General features: G+C 44.1%; 1 protein-coding gene across 3 annotated transcripts in view; it reads right to left on the reverse strand.

The window, feature by feature from the left end:
- GPATCH2L (G-patch domain containing 2 like) overlaps positions 1-14581 on the reverse strand; it is a 357886-nt gene extending 343305 nt beyond the window's left edge. For 2 of the 3 annotated variants that reach the window (XM_069208440.1, XM_069208439.1), the window contains exon 1: positions 14484-14581. The gene's annotated coding sequence lies outside the window, so the exon portion shown is untranslated. The remainder of the gene's footprint in view (positions 1-14483) is intronic. The other variant, XR_011198831.1, reaches the window with a different exon arrangement.
- Positions 14582-15989: the final 1408 nt, after the last annotated feature.

The following is a 15989-nucleotide window of genomic DNA, read 5'->3' on the forward strand; positions in this document are numbered from 1 at the left end:
AAATGCTGTCCATACAGAAACACATGCAAATGTTCACAGGCCCATACCACCGCCAGACGACTCCTTTTTCTGGCTAGGAATAGGCTTGTTCTGTGTCATGCAAACTTTGACTGGTGTACGCCACGATGTACCCCTGAGTATTTAAATGAGCAAGGATCGCACCAAACCCCACCGGGCTCGCGTCAACTGCGATCTAAGTGTGCAATTTCCGATTAAGGTAAGCCATCTCAGTCCCATTTTCAATTGCATGTTTTATGTTTTTGAAACTGCGGTCACATTCAACGGACAATCAAAATTGGACATTTAGTCAAGAAGGTACCTCGAACAACAGCTGGCCATGCCCAAGAAGGACCAAACCATGGTTTCATGGTGGAGGACTGGTGGCAGATAACGCTCCTACTGTGTCAGGATCAGTTGTCATGCCTCCATCAGAAAATGCATGTCGACAGTGACATCAAGTTACTCTACCAGGTTGAACTTGGTGGCAATCGACTTTGTTTAGTTTAGACAGGTCGCAGTTGAGGTCATTTTTTGTCCTTGTCGCTGGACTGCTTCTGGAACCTTTTGGCGTCCATTTTCTCATCCTGCTGGGACACATTTTTCTTCACTTTACAAATGGTTATAAAGTGGTTCTCCTTTCCGCACCCTTTACACGTTTGTCAAATGGCTGGACATTTATTCTCATGTGTAAATGAAAATCCATATCGGAAACACAGTTTTTCTTTTTCCGATGAGGTCCTCTTACCGGCATCTACTTGGCGCTGGTGTCTACTTCTCATAGCTAATGCCGATTCACCTTTTGCTGGTCCTGCTTCCATATCAACGGCTTGCTGGCCGGATCATTCCTCAGCTGTAACAGCCACTAACACCTTTTCTAGACTGTCTCTTGCAACATGCGTCTTCTGACTGAGTCAGACAAACAACCATCAATGGCTCTTAAGCGCATGGCTACTTCATCATTGAATTCACTGAATTTGCAATGTTTGGTGAGCGCATCAAATCAAACTCATCCACCGTTTCACCAAATTGTGGCCTCTCTTGATGGAAAATGTACCTTCCACAGCCAATGTTTGGCATCTGGTTGAACTTGGCTCCTAACATTCCTTTAATTTGACAGCAAGACATTGTTTCAGTCTGTGCAAGTTTCTTTATCACTTCTTTTATCCGTCACCAGCAAAATCCTTTAAGTGTTTAATGATTTTCTCCTCACTTACTTCTTCTAGAGCATCTATGAAATCACCAAAAGTCTTAAATCACGTGGTCCATCAAGCACCAAAATTCTGTTTTGTGGCAGTACCGAATGATGGTGGAGGTTTCAGGAAAGTGGCAGCACCAGACTCCGTGCTTCTGTGGCAGCCACTGAAATAAATTCACAATTCTGAAGTTGGCTTTAATGGTTCCTACTACGACCAGATTTGCTAGCACAACCCCCCTGTTAGCTCTAGAGTCACCTCTCCCGATTTGTCCAGAAATATCCTGCTTCTTCAACCTGACCACAGTATTGAGCGGATTACTGTAGTGTAGTTTTGAGGGAAGCTATATGAGACAGTCAGTTCTCTATATAGTGGGCCAAAAAGAGGTACACTGTGTAAGGAGTCCAGGCATATCAGAGGTTAGTTCTAAGCATGTATTGCACACACATAGGCAGTAACTGAGACACACACTCAACAAAGAAATTGAACACCAGTTAAAAAATAATATGTACTTTTATACAACTGTGGATACCAAAATCATTGAATTTGGGTGAATACTTTTCATTTTCTGAATTTTTACAGTTTCCAAACACTGACAGTGCAGTTTTTGATGCAGTAATATTATCCTATGGGGGGAAAACATATACAGCATACTGGTTCCTAGCAGCGACATACAGGACCAGTCTTCTGGAGTTGAGGTAAGTATGGGGCAAGGTCCAAGGCAGCACCAACAGGTCACTTCGGGAGGCTCAAGGATGCATGGGTGCAGAGGTGTTTTTCAGCGTGGGGTGCCCAATGTTATCCTATGGGGAAAACATACTGTATTCAGGCACTTCACAGAGACTTATGGGACCAATTTCCTGGAATTAAGGTAAGTAGGGGACAAGGTCCAAGGCAGCACCAACAGGTCAATTCGGGAGGCATTGGGAGTCTGGGTGCAGGGGTTGTCTTCAGCTTGTGGGCCCTAATGTTATCCTATGGGAAAGAAACAGACACTGCATATGGGCACGTAGCAACGACTTACAGGACTGTTTTTTGGACATAAGAGTATGGGGCTTGGTCCAAGGCCACACCAACAGATCACCTCGGGGGGTGGGGGAGGATATGGGGCATTCAGGTGCAGAGGTGTGTTACGGCGCTGGGTGTCCCATTCACTTCAACTGAGATGGGCTGGTCAGACAGAGGCTGCAAGCAGTGATGGGGGGGTGGAGGTGGGAGGGGGCAATTGGAGGGAGCCAACAGGGGGGCTCGACCCTTGAGATCCTCGGGCACGTAGGGACACGGTTGGCCGACTTCACCTCAGGCTGTGGGGCTCGGGTGCAATGGAGTGTTTTGGCGTCTGGTTCCGGTTCAGGGGATACTCATGGTTGGAGGTGGCCTCCAGAAAGAGGCTAGAGGTGGCGGCGGAAGTCCACACTGGGTGAACTCTAGGTAGGATTAATCTCTGGAGGGTCTGGGAACCACACTGACACTGTTTGCCCACTTCAGCTTGAGCTTGGAGGATCGGGTGCAGTGGTGATGTCCGGCATCGGGTTTTGGCAGTCCTGGGTCCTCACAGTATTTTGGCTGTCTGCAGATGCAGGGTAGCAGCTTCTCTGCTCCAAGGGAGTTCTTTTTGACAATTTGCGAAGCACTAACAGCTCTCTGGTTTCTTGCAGGCTGCAGCAGCAGGAGAGGTCAGTCGCTCCACGAGGGTCGGGTGCAGAACGCAGGCTTGGAAGCAGGTCAGTCGTGCTTCTTGGTTCAGTAGGCTTGCTATACACTCCTATTGTGTCCAGCAAAGACCTGAGGCCCTGGTATTAAGGCGGGTGGGTCCCCTAAATACTCTATTTAGGGATGTTAAGGGTGTAAAGGGTAGTAGCCAATGGGCTACTTACTCTTGGGGTCACTACGCTCCATAGATGAGCACTTCCAGTGGGGAGTGGGCATCACCCCGTCCCAGAATTCCTAATTTCACCACACACAGATGGGGGAATTTCTAAAGCTGTGTTCATTTCAGGCTGGTCACCCTAGAGGTGTGCCCAGCCCGCAAATGCAACACGCCTCCCACATAACTAATTTTCCCACCTGTGCAGGTGCCAAATGGGCTCTGAGGCAGGGGTGGCATTTCCCTTCTGATGTGAGTCAGATCAGCATACTAAAAGCGGTGGGCACCTTTGAAGCTTCCTGCTTTGAAATGCAGATTTGCAGGTCATCCTGTTAGAGGTGTGTAACACCCCTGCCAGAGCAGGCTTTAGTTTTCGACATCTAGAGAGCAAAACGTCTCGTCCCCGGAGCCAGAACCTCACCTGTTAGTGGTAGGGTGGCTACAACTAGTCAGTTAGCCCACCAGCAGTTGGTAGGTTTTCAGGGGCACCTCTAAGGTGCCCTCCGGGTGCACGTATTGATAAATACATCACTAGGATCAGTCAGGGTTTATTAATAGGAGATGTTTTATATACCAAACCACTATTTTCAGTGAAGCCGGGGGAACGCGTATTAACCAGTGTCCAGCACATGTATTTAGAATGGCTTCCCTGTTCACTTTCTATGTCCAACAATTGACAAAGACACAGCATGCGCATATTTGTTCATGCAGATATGCCCTCACCTGTAATATAATGCATCCTGCCTAGGGTGGTAAGGCCTGCTGTAGGGGTGTCTTAGAAATATCATAGGCAGTGTTAGGGGACATGGCCCACGGGCATGTGCCATGTTGTGTTTTCATATTTTGGAGCACCTTGTTAAGCAGCCTGCAGTGGCAGTCTGTATGAGTTTGGTGCTGGGTCCCTTAGAGTGGCACAAGATAAGCTGCAGTTCTTAGGGAACCTCTTTAGTACCCAGGCCCTAGATACCAGAGGAACCATTCACTAGGGACATATAGAGGTGCTAAAGGGCAGCTTCCTACAAGTTTACATTACTTTTCAAAAAGAACTGTCGAACAGCAAGGACTGCAAAATCAGGCATCCATAAGATCCTTGAGCTTAGGGATAAAGGACCAGAATAAACCAGCCCTTGGAGCTTTCCATTTACTGCCAGTGATATTTAAGGACAAGGGGCAAACACTGAGCCTATTATGCAAAGAATACTGGGGCAAAAGTCCTGATTAACAATAGAAACAGAATAGGCATGCCACTATGCGTCATCAAGAAATCTACCTTTCTCCAGGACCCTAGGTGTCTGGAGCTGTTCAACAAATAACCTCTGCTACACAGAAGCATGTCACTTTCTATTCAGAAAAACAAGATTTTTAGAACAGCCTTTCAATCATCCAAAGTCAAATTCAGGTCCATCCTAAGAATCTGGCTGGATTCAGTCCATTAAAAAAAAAAAAAAAAACACTTATGTATTTCTTATTGTTCCAGGGCTATGAAGTGGCATAGGTCACATGAAGCTCTTTTACAAAACTTATAAATAAACAAAACGTCTCATCGAACACAGAATATCATTCTGTAGAGTCTCAAGGGAGCAGCTAGATACTTTAGGCAAATCATGACAGCTGAAATTGGTGCAGTTTAAAACAGATGTTTACCAGAGCACTAATTATCTCATGCATATAAAACCAAAAAAAAAAAAAAAAAAAAGTTTAATCTGCAATAAACTGCCCATAACAGTGATCTGTGGAATGGAATGAAAGGGGACTTCTTACATTCTTCAGATTCCCATAACTTATAGATGACAGAATACCAACCAGCACCTTCTATTAAAAAACAAGAACAATTATGTGGCATTCTAGGGTCTAAGCACAGAGCTATTTCACGCCTGCAAGAACCTACTGCAGAAAGACTGCTTACTGCACTTTGAGATTATGAGTTTGGCAGAAGTACTTCAGCACCACTAGGGCCAGTGGTTATAGACGCACATGGATCACCTCACAATCAATCAATCAGGATAAGGCTGCAAAAATCACCTCACTTGTTAAAAAAACAAAAACACAAGCATTTGCAATGCAATGGGTCTCACATTTACTCGAGTTAGAGCCATTTGTGTTGTAAACACCTAACTGGACTTTTCTTGCCAAATAAACTGACAATTGAAAGTAAAACAGTTTCACATATGCGAGACGACGGTCGCCATGAGCGCAAAGTAAGCGCAGAAAGGAAACACAAGTTCCCTCGGAGTGAAACATGTCGGCAAAAGTGCAATTATCCATGTCCCAGGCAAAAGTAGAATTATCCATGTAACCGGGTCGATGTCATGCAAAGCACTCGACCACTGCCCAGCGAGATCGTGCTGCGTAGGGTATAAAAAGAAACCATGCAGAAGGCATTCAGAAAACACGGAGCCTCGTATATTTTCAGTAGTTTACCGGTGCTGTAGAAAAGGGCTAAACATCGGAAAAGGCATGACGTATGCATGCCTTTCACTAATGAAATCAAGCAAATTTTAAAAGGCAAGCCCACGAACCAACCAAACTGATGGGCGTGGTTAAAAGCCCACAGAGAGATTACAACAGGGGCCAGAGTGCTTACCCTAAAAAGACAACCCTTGAATCAGCACCTTCTGCAGAGAGTTGACTCACGGACACCTCATAACTTGGTAGAAGCTGTAACAAAAGAAAGCACTTCAAATTTTTGAATTTGTAAACTTTGGGAACCCATCTCTTTATCCAGGGGCATATTTCCTGTCTCATGACATTCTGTCACAAGGCAGAAGCATCACTACTCACAAAGCAGAGTAGCCAAACCTTTTCTTATCAAGCCTGCGAGATAAGGCACTATGCTCAATGTTCGCACTGACCCAAACGCTGGACTTACTTTAGTATTACTATAGCGAGGTTTTCTATATCAAACGCTGAAAAATAAATAGGTTCAAAGACTATATTAACCCGTCATGTTACCTCTCTTTGCCAGATTCTTATAGCTTTATTTTAATTGAATATTTAAGCAACTGACATAAAAATGTGGATGTTACAGATGAGCCAAGCGAGAACGATGTTAATAGTATGTTGGGTTCCTACACAAGGACCCAACATGTATATTTTTTTTTAATGTATTTATTGATTTTGAATAAGAAATTCTTCGAAGATAGCCACAGGGGTCGCCGCTGCCATTAGATGATAAGACAAATATATTCAAGTAGAGTGAAATTTTGTCAAGTACAAAAACAGAATACTTCAATACTATTAAAATAGTAGTTTGTATTTGTGGCCTCCCACCAACAAGAAAAAAAAAAAAAAAACACCCACCTCCTCCCCCACCCTGTCGTGCCAGGTAGGTCCCCATGGAAAAATAAAAGACCTCAAAACAGGGAACACCAAAAAATCCTGTCAAGTCAAGTGTAGCATAGCTCTAGTAACCTAAAACTGAGGTGTGGCGGTATGGAGTGCCAGGGGTAACAATGAGGTGTGATGCAAGTGGGCTCTGAGTCTGGTCCCACTTAGGTAGGCTCTATGCAGGTTGTTAAACTGTATGCATTTAAAGTGAACATTTCTGGATGACTTTCAGGGTTCAATACCATTCTGTTTCATTGTAGACGCGCGGTAAGCCTTTCTCCCTTTGTTCAACAAGGGGCTGGAACGATACTCCTGTTTGTTTGTGTATAGCCTTAGAAAGCCATGTTATTAATCTGCACCCATTGTGTGCACTGTGTGTGACCGCATGGGTATGGGGCTCCGTTTCGTCTGCATTCCATCACCCCGTATCATGTGCATTATTTTACTGAACAGTAGGAATTGGCTTCCTCCCAGTCCACTTCATCAGCTAGAATTTGAAAGTCTTCAGCATCGCCAGCTACATACAGGTTGCCGGCAGTCTGGATATCTGAAGCTTCTCAATGAGTTACATCTGTCGCAGACAATGGACCAGTGGTAGCGGGAAGGCCCCTCAGAGGAAACGTGTGTGTATGGAGGCGCTGAGTTGTGTATTGCACATAGCGTTGTGATGTCATGGTCAAAGTCAGCACTAATATTGGCAGCCTCCTAGGAAGTGTAGTGCCTGGGAAAAATATACTATTTAGAGCCCCAGTGTGTGTCTGTTCATCAGTCAGTGCAGTTTTAGTCAGGTGATGCCCAGCCATCCAGTAGGTCGCCCACTGAAGCTGTGCCACAAAAAAGTAGGCCAGGAAGTCAGGGGCACCTAGCCCTCCTCTGCTGGATGGCAGTCGCAGTTTGGCAATGCTTATATTTCACCAACTGCCTCTCCAAATAAGATTGATTAGGAGGGCATCCATTTGTTTAAAGTACGGTGCTGGAGCTAGCATCAGAAAGTTTGAGTAGTAGTACAATAGGAGAGGGACCATCACCATTTTTCCAATTTCAACTCTGCCAGGTGCAGCGACTGGCAATGATGACCAAAAGGTGATCTGAGCCTTCAAGGGATCACAGTGACCTCCCAGGTTCCCATCCACTAAGTTAGCCTGAGAGTGATAAATATGAATTTCTAAATAACAAAAAGATATCTGGCACCCATGATAGATGTTGTCCCCCCAAAGATTATCGGTTGCTTCCCTTGAACAGGAAGACTCACGACTTCAAAGGGTTAATGCACAGTCCAGAAGATCTGTGAAACTGATAGACGATGTCTGGTACACTACTGAGATCAGTGGTCATCTCACAAACATACAGGAGCATGTTGTCAGCATATAAAGACATTGAGTAAAACTCTCAGTGCCCCGAATAATCCCCAAATCTGTCATCTTCTATCTTGACCGATCGTCCTCCAGATGAGGAGGTCAAGATTTGTACCCAGAACTACATTTAAATCCCCTTGGAGAATCCAGGGCGCACACACCCAGTCAACCAAAAGGCAGGACAGGGCTTTCAGAAACAGATGGTGGTGGACACGGGGGGAAACAGACACTGTTGAGGAAAACAGGGGGACCATCTAGCTGCTTTCTAAGCAGTACATACCAGCACTTAGCACCTATTTGTGTGTTGTCAAACCTAGAGAACACTCCAGGTTTAAACCCTACAGCACCACCTCTGGTGAACGCAGAGTACGCAGTGCTGCACATGCGCCCTCTCCATTTCAATTGTAACCTGTTGCTTGCCAATGCAGTTAAATGGGTCTTGTGCAGAAATGCGCTTTGTGTACCCCACTGTCAAAGCTGTGGTAGAACTTTACGCCATTTCTGCAGTGAGCCCAACCTCTTGAAGTTCCAGGCAGTAAACTGATAGTTAGCTCTATAGTACATTACCAAGTGTCTTGGCTTTTAAGGTAGGAAAGAGTAGTTGCATGGAGGCACGCAGATTGGCGTGTAGTGTACAATGATAGAATTGTCGGTCTGACTGGGACAAAAAGTTCTTGGGCATTTAGCCCAAAAAGTCCTGATCAGATAGCAATGGGCACACCAACAAATGCCCCGTAACTGAGACAACTTGTGAACCACAACATCAGGGCAAAAGGCAGTTGCTTGGTTAAGGGCTCCCGGCCAGTGCCAGGGAAGCGGGCACACTCGTCCCCAGAATCAGTCCAGTGCAACTGACATGGATCAACGCAGGAGTGTGCAATGAGACGTTAGGACCAACACCTTCAAGTTCCCCCCTCCCTGTGTCACAGGTACCACGAGCAAATGAAGGTGAGAGGCACTTTGGGGCACAACGGTATAATCTGGCAGCATTTTCTGTGTGTGGGGAGTATATGTGTCAGCATCTGCTGACTAAGCATTAGGGATCAAAGTTGAAGTAACAAAACTAAATTAGTTTGCCCACCATTTGTGGCATAACAAGCGGAAGTTCCATGGAGTCATCACTGGAGCTGGAGCCCCCCGAACCCTTGCACGAGCCTTCCAAGTGGAGGGACTGAGCTAGGATCCAAAACGTGGCCACTGTTTCCAACACCACTGATCTTCCGTCTCTGATCTGGTCAGTGGAAGGTATCGTCCAAGTGGTCCCTCACCGGGATCTCTGTGGGCATCATCTCTCATTTGATCTGCCCATGCCACTCCATGGGTGCCCTCCCCTTCCAAATCCTCACCCTTACTCTTAGCGGTTAGTGAACCCTGATATTCTTCTGCCTAGTCACAAGCATTTTTGGGGCTAGTGAAGAAGTGGGTATGACCAGAGACCATGATTTTCAATTTAGCTGGGAAGAGGAGAACATACTGGAGGTCCATCTTGACTCGTAAGAAAAAAAGGCCTCTAATGTTGCTCAGCCAATGTGTAAACGGGGAAGATCATGATTTTTGATTGATCAAAGGACAGCGAGGTTCCAGCGTAAGACTTTTGGAGAATAAGGTCACGACAGCTGAGGTATGTATCATCTATTGGTCTGGGGGGAGCCTTTGGCAGGGGACATCTACTCGTTATACAGTGCGCCCTTTCAACTGTGAACATCAGGAATATGCCCTGGGGGACATTTCTTATTGGAGCCACTGCTAAATATAAAGCTTTAGGTCAGAGTTCTCCGAGAGGCACACTGTTCACAGGTTGTTGCACCTAACCCAACTCTCTGCATCTTCAGTTCAGCCTTTAAGAACACAACTCTCTCCACAAGGTCCCGTAGGGGCTGTGTAGCATACGAGGTCTGTGGTACAAGTTTCCTGAGTGTCTCTTCCGTGCCCTGTAGGCTGTCTTGCAACTTGCACTGGTCTTCATGGAAGATATTCATATCAAGAGCCAAGATGTCAATTTCGTTTCTAGGGCAGTCCTAGTTTACCTACGGCAAGAAGAATCTGATCAAGCTGTGGTTACTGATCCATTTGAGAGGAGCGCCAGGGTGATGTCCAGTAGGATCTGTATGTCTCTATTCTGGTGGGAGCCATATTTGATAGTCTTGTCCCGACCCATGTGGGCAGCAAAAGGCAGAGGTGCATCCTATGTTAGCATGTGAAGGAACGTCTACTCCAAATTCAATCACAAAAGAGATCAGTCCGCAACATCTCTTATCCTCAGATTGCCTTCTTCAATTTTCAGTGTATCCATTTCTTACTTCAAACCTTTTGGGGCCTGCCGATGTGTAATGATGACGAAGAGTTAATCACACTTGGAAGTTGTAAAGAAGGGCTCCACTGACGCATAATGGTATATGTGACTGAGCTTAGGCATACTGTTAGGTGCTCAATGAATTATAACCTTGATTTGTTTCAATAAAAAGGAAACATACTTTAATTTATTGTCAGAGTAAAACCTTAATTTACAACGGATGGCACTTACAAATTGAACTCACTCTAACATTGCAATGGTTGTGTTTGTAAAGCTTAACTATAACACTGTATCCAATCCTATTTTATTTTATTATAAACCGTAGCATATCCTCCCCCCAACAAGCTCCATTTCACAATCCTGGTTACCATCAAGTAGAAGATGGTGTGCAGTACCCAACTGAAGTATTTATCAGGTTTAGCTTGAAGGTGGGGGTGCATTTTGTGGGCCAAACTGAAAACAGGAGTTCACTCAAATACATAGGGTAAAGCATAAATCAAAGAACACATTTTCATAAGTGCAGCTTTTGTTCTTTCAATAATGTCATATCTTATGCATCATTTGGCAAAGTTGACTTATGGTTAAGCTTAGAACTCTGACTTTGACTGTCCTGTAAGAATTCAAGAACATTAAATGAATATCTTGTCTGGGATGTTTTCAGTTAAGTGGCTGGTACGCGGATGTATGTATTTTTAGAGAGGGGTAGTTAGATGCGTTTAATTTGTTTATCAGTGTTCAAGGAATCATAAGAAGGAAGATCAGTGACCTGCAGTAACATACGTCAAGATGTTTTGTCATCTAATAAATCTATTTGTATGCAACTAGTAGTTAACAACAAATCTGAAAAAACAAGGCCTGTAAAACGTTAGTTTAACTTAATGTAGCATCCACCTGGAAAAATTGTCATTGCATTTTACAACAGCTTGACTTGGAAATTAGCTTAATTCCTATAATCATATGTATACAAACAAATAAAAATGCCGAACAGTTTCTGCTTATTCACTAGCCTAAAAAAAAAAAGATTAAGGGCATTCAGCAGGGCTAGCCAAAGAAAGGATCCATACTCAACTAAAATGATAATAGTTATAGTAACACCTCCATGCAGGTAAAAGAGGAGTAAGAGATGGTCAAGACCTCACTAGTTACCAAAACTTCCAAATTGCTGTTTACCCCTGATCTTGAACAGGACACATGTAACCAGAAATACTCATCTTCACAAAACAGAGTTGCATTACTAACAATACATCTCCCACTTTATACATTCTTCACTTCATTTTGCAAGACAGATCAACCAAAATCTGGTTACTGACCACCCTTGCACTCTTCCTTGCAAACTCAGAACCCCCATCCTTCTTTCCCAAGGGACAAAATCCCAGATTTGACTTGGACAAGGCTTTCCTCATTCTCATGCCTTCAAACATTGATAAGCTTGCATCACTGTGATGCGTGGTCCTCAAAGTCTCTCTCAAAATCTCTGCCAAGAGCTTTGTGCACATTTCTTAACCATGCAGTTCATATCTTCAGCCAACTCAATGGCTAGCAGAAGTTCAATGCAGTGTGTTCAAGGGAAATCGAAAAACTCTTCAGTAACTTACATATTTCATTTGACAAAAACCGCACACTATTGTCTGTCAGAATGATATTGGGGACACCTTCTTGAAACACTCTTCCTTCAGGAATTCCATAACAATAATGGTCTTGGCTGAATTAAAACGCTTGAATGCAAACAAACGTAGTGGTATCAACCTCAACTACCACAAGTCTCTGTGGTAGCTGTAAGAGGTCAAGCGGCCCAACAATTCGCATACCAAGCTTGTGCCACTGCTCTTTGGGAACTTGTACATGTGACAAAGATGGTTGCCTAACCACTTTACTTGGGTTCGGTCCAAGCACACAAAATGCACTAATTCACCATCCAGTACATACGAGGCCGCCAGAACTGCTGTCTTATCCTTGCTTTAGTCAAACCACTTCTGAGACAACCATCGTCAGCAAGATTCACTAATATTTCTTTCACCCCTTCAGGAAGTGCTCTCCTCTCCGCGTGAGTCATCTCAAACAATTCCAAACTGTCTCTCCTCAATGTACTCACAAACGTGGTCCAAGATTTTATTTTCACGACATTCTTCTTTATTTTCTTACAGCTTTTACTTTGGCTTCTTCCCACTTCTCCTTGTTTACAGTATTAGATTGTATCCATAACACAGGCAAAGCCTGTGTATCACCAGTTAGAGGTAGCCTAGAGAGACAATCAGCAGCAACATTTCTAAAACTTGCCAATTATTGTACCTTCAAGTTAAATTCCCTGCCACCATTCTTCTACTGATCCTTGGTTTGTGTCACTCACTGCCTCTGGAAGAAAACACATTAACCAGTGGTGTGTGATCACTCCTAACAAGTGACAATACCCACAGATAGAATTTCAAATGTATTATTCACGTGAATGCCAGAGCCTAACAGTTCATCAATGAATAATTTGTTTCAGCCCCCGTTACAGCGCATGAAGCAAAAGCAATAACTGCTTCTTTTCCATTGTGTATTTGAGCGAATACCACACCAAGACCCTTAAGGCTAGCAGCCATTATTAAGATGGTTCTTCTGCTCACATTAAAATGCCCCAAAATGGGAATCCTCTCCACGTGTAACTCAACCTGTTCAAATGCCTCTGACCACTCACTTGCCCACACAATTCTTTCTCCTTTCTTCAGAAAGTTTCTAATGAAGTGAACAAGAAAAACTAAAAGAACGCCTTGGTTGCTCTTTTTCTCGTGTTAGAGGACCTAACAGATTCCCTTCACCCAAAATGGTATGCCCCAAATACACTACAGTGCCCATTCTGAACTACACTTTTCTCTCTTCATTATTAAGAAAAGGTTCCGTAACTTAGCCCACACTTCTACCAGGATTCTATCATGTTAAGACTTAACCTTGCCAGAGACCACGATGTCATCCTAAAAGAGTAGAACTTGCTTGACACCTTACAAGACCTTTCTCAATGCTTGCTGACAACAAAGCACAGTTAAAAACGGCGAAAATTACATTCTAACAGAAACAGAATGCCCTAGAGCTGTCACAAACTACCTTAAATGTCGGAATTGACAGACTTATTACAAACTATGGTAAGAATTGAATTGGATACACTGTTAAATTAGTAATAGGCTCATTTCAAAATACATTTTAGAACTCTGATGCGACCATGGTGTCTGGCCGCTGAAGCAAACTGGACCATGAGCAACTGCAGTCGCGGGTGAGACGTGTTGCTCTGCACTGCACATGTGCCACTTCCTAGGGGAAACAGAGTGCAAGAAGTGGAGTGTGGAGCAACAATGCACATCACAGAAATGGAGCATCGCTTCAACAACAACATGTGGCGTGTGATGCAGTGCTTAATTTTGACCATGCGATTGTAGTTGGTGTCCACGGCAACTCATTTTTGGGGATCGGCACTTATGTTTCATTATCAGTTTTTTCACCCAGAACAAGAAAGAGAAAAACACAAAAGGCAGAAAGGAAGAGTAAGAGCACGACATAAAAAATGTGACAAGGAAATAAATCATGGATGAAAAAGAACCTAAAGGAGTGAGCTAAAAGGGTAGGGAGGTGATTGAAAGAGGCAGAATCAAAGCTACGCAGCCTGGTAGTTGGTACCCCAGAAATGTAATAGCACCAGCCACGGGATTTTGTGCAGAACTTGATGCCCTGGCCCGCCTTCTTTTACAAATTATCAAACTCACGCAAGGCCATGCAAAACAGCTAGCTTTGTTGACCTGTTATCAGAAAAGGCGCTGAACAACCAGATTACCGCAGTAGTCACCCGCATGTCTTATTCACATGGACCATCCTCGTCAGAACGTATTAAATCAGTTTGCAACACACAGAAGACGTCCGTCAACATTGGCTGTCTCCAATTTGTTTAAGAAAATAACACCGCCACCAAATCAAGAATAAGGCTGTACTCCTTGTCCAAACGACCGCTAGAATGTTCCAATTCATAGTTCAATAGAGAAGACCGTGAGATAGATCAACTCTACTCACCAAGCTAAAAGACCAAGTCACAACACAATTCTTAGATCGAAAACAATTCGCTTACCCTCCCAAATTATGAGGTAAGTACATAGAGTGGCAAGATATTCACTTCTAAAGCACGCTATCTCGGGAAAAGTTTAACCTGAAATACTCGTGAAATGACAGAACAAGCCTTAACTCCAAGGAGTACGTTACCGTATAAATTACTGCAGCTACTTACATGCAGGGATCCTAGCTAATTCATTTTTGTTATTTTTTAAAGTGTGGCTACGGATTACGGCGGCTCTATAATCACATAAACGAGATATATATCTATACCCTTGAGATATTTTCATTAGCTTACTAACATAGACAGAAGAATTCAGTTCAAAGTCTATTTTTTAATGACGAGTAAGGTGACAGACAACCTGTCCGCTACTTACAATAACCGTTTGTAAATTCAGCCCAATCTCCGCTGCCCGTTGTTGATTTTTTACCGTCAACAGTTCTTCTTAATATCAGTACTTCCGGGTCGCATAACAGCCAATCCATATAGCTGAACATATTATGAGAGTCGTATGTAATGGGAGGTACTCGTATGTTGTAAGGTGCTCTAGGATTGGCTCACGGGCGAGACATCAGCCAATCCTACTGCGATACACAGAATTCCGAAGTGCTCATTGGCTTGTTAAGTCCGCACATGCCTTAAAGGTTTGTTAAAATTCTCTCCCAACCATCTCGCGTCAGGTGTTGTGTGCTAGGCAGACTGCTGGGATGTGATTGTTCTGGTGGCTGACCAAAAGCTGATTCGATCGCGCGTTTAATAGTAATAAAAATAGAGGGAGTGCGGTAACAGGTTGGGCAGTTGCTGCCGCTCACCATTCTATCTCAGAGATAGAAACGCATAAAGAGCTCCCTGGCCTACCTGGGATATTAACAAGAGGACAGCTGTCCTAAGCTTTTTTTTGTAATGTTTAATATGAGCCCTGCCATAGTCCTTAGCTGTCTAAATATTTGAAGGATACTAAGCAACGACTAGGCCTTGTTGCAGGTTTAAACCCAGCAGTGATAAAAGCTGCTGATTTCATGTTCAAGTAAACACTACGAGTCTCCTGCGATATTCCCACCATAGCTGTAGAGACAAGCTCCTCTTACAAGTTACTTAAGTGACAACAAGCATTGGCAAAGCCAATATGTCTCGCCTATGCAAGAGCTATTGGCTTTGCCATTGTGTTTCTGCCTTGTTGTTCAGTAGTGCGGCTGCTGTTCCGCATGGCTAAAAGTTAGTGGCATGGAGAAAAGTAATATGGAGTGTCGTAGAGTGGAATGGCAAAGAGTGGTGTAGAGTGTCGTCGAGTGGATTGGCAGAGTGTGTATAGGAGTGGTGTGTGGAGTTGCATAGAGTAGAGCGGACTGGTGTAGAGTGTATTGGCTTAGAGTGTTGCAGAGTATAGTGGCGTGGAGTGGAGTGGCATTGAATTCAGCAGCATGGAAAGCAGTGTTGCAGAATGCAGTGGCGTAGGCTAGAGTGGTGCATGGTAGAGTGCAGGGACGCAGAGTGGAGTGGCCAAGAGGAGAGTGGAGTGGTGCAGAGTGGAATGGCATAGAGTTGAATGATGCAGAGGGTAGTGGCGCAGAGTACAGTCAAGTGGTATAGTGTGGAGTGGCATAAAGTGCAGAGTAGAGTTGAGTGGTATAGAGTGTGGTGGTGAGTGGAGTAGAGTAGCATAGAATAGAGTGGTGCAGTGTACAGTATAGTGCCATAGAGTGCAGTGGAGTAGTGCAGAGTAGAGTGTAGGAGACTTCAGTTTCAGAGAGTCCAGTGTTGCAGAGTTGAGTGTCAGAGTGCAGTGGTGTAGAGTGGCTTAGATAACAGTGATTTAGAGTACAGTTGATACACAAAAAGAGAGTCAGGGAGATAGGAACTAAACTAATTTAAAGGAACCAAC

Source organism: Pleurodeles waltl, chromosome 9, assembly GCF_031143425.1.
Source record: "Pleurodeles waltl isolate 20211129_DDA chromosome 9, aPleWal1.hap1.20221129, whole genome shotgun sequence".
NCBI lineage: Eukaryota > Metazoa > Chordata > Amphibia > Caudata > Salamandridae > Pleurodeles > Pleurodeles waltl.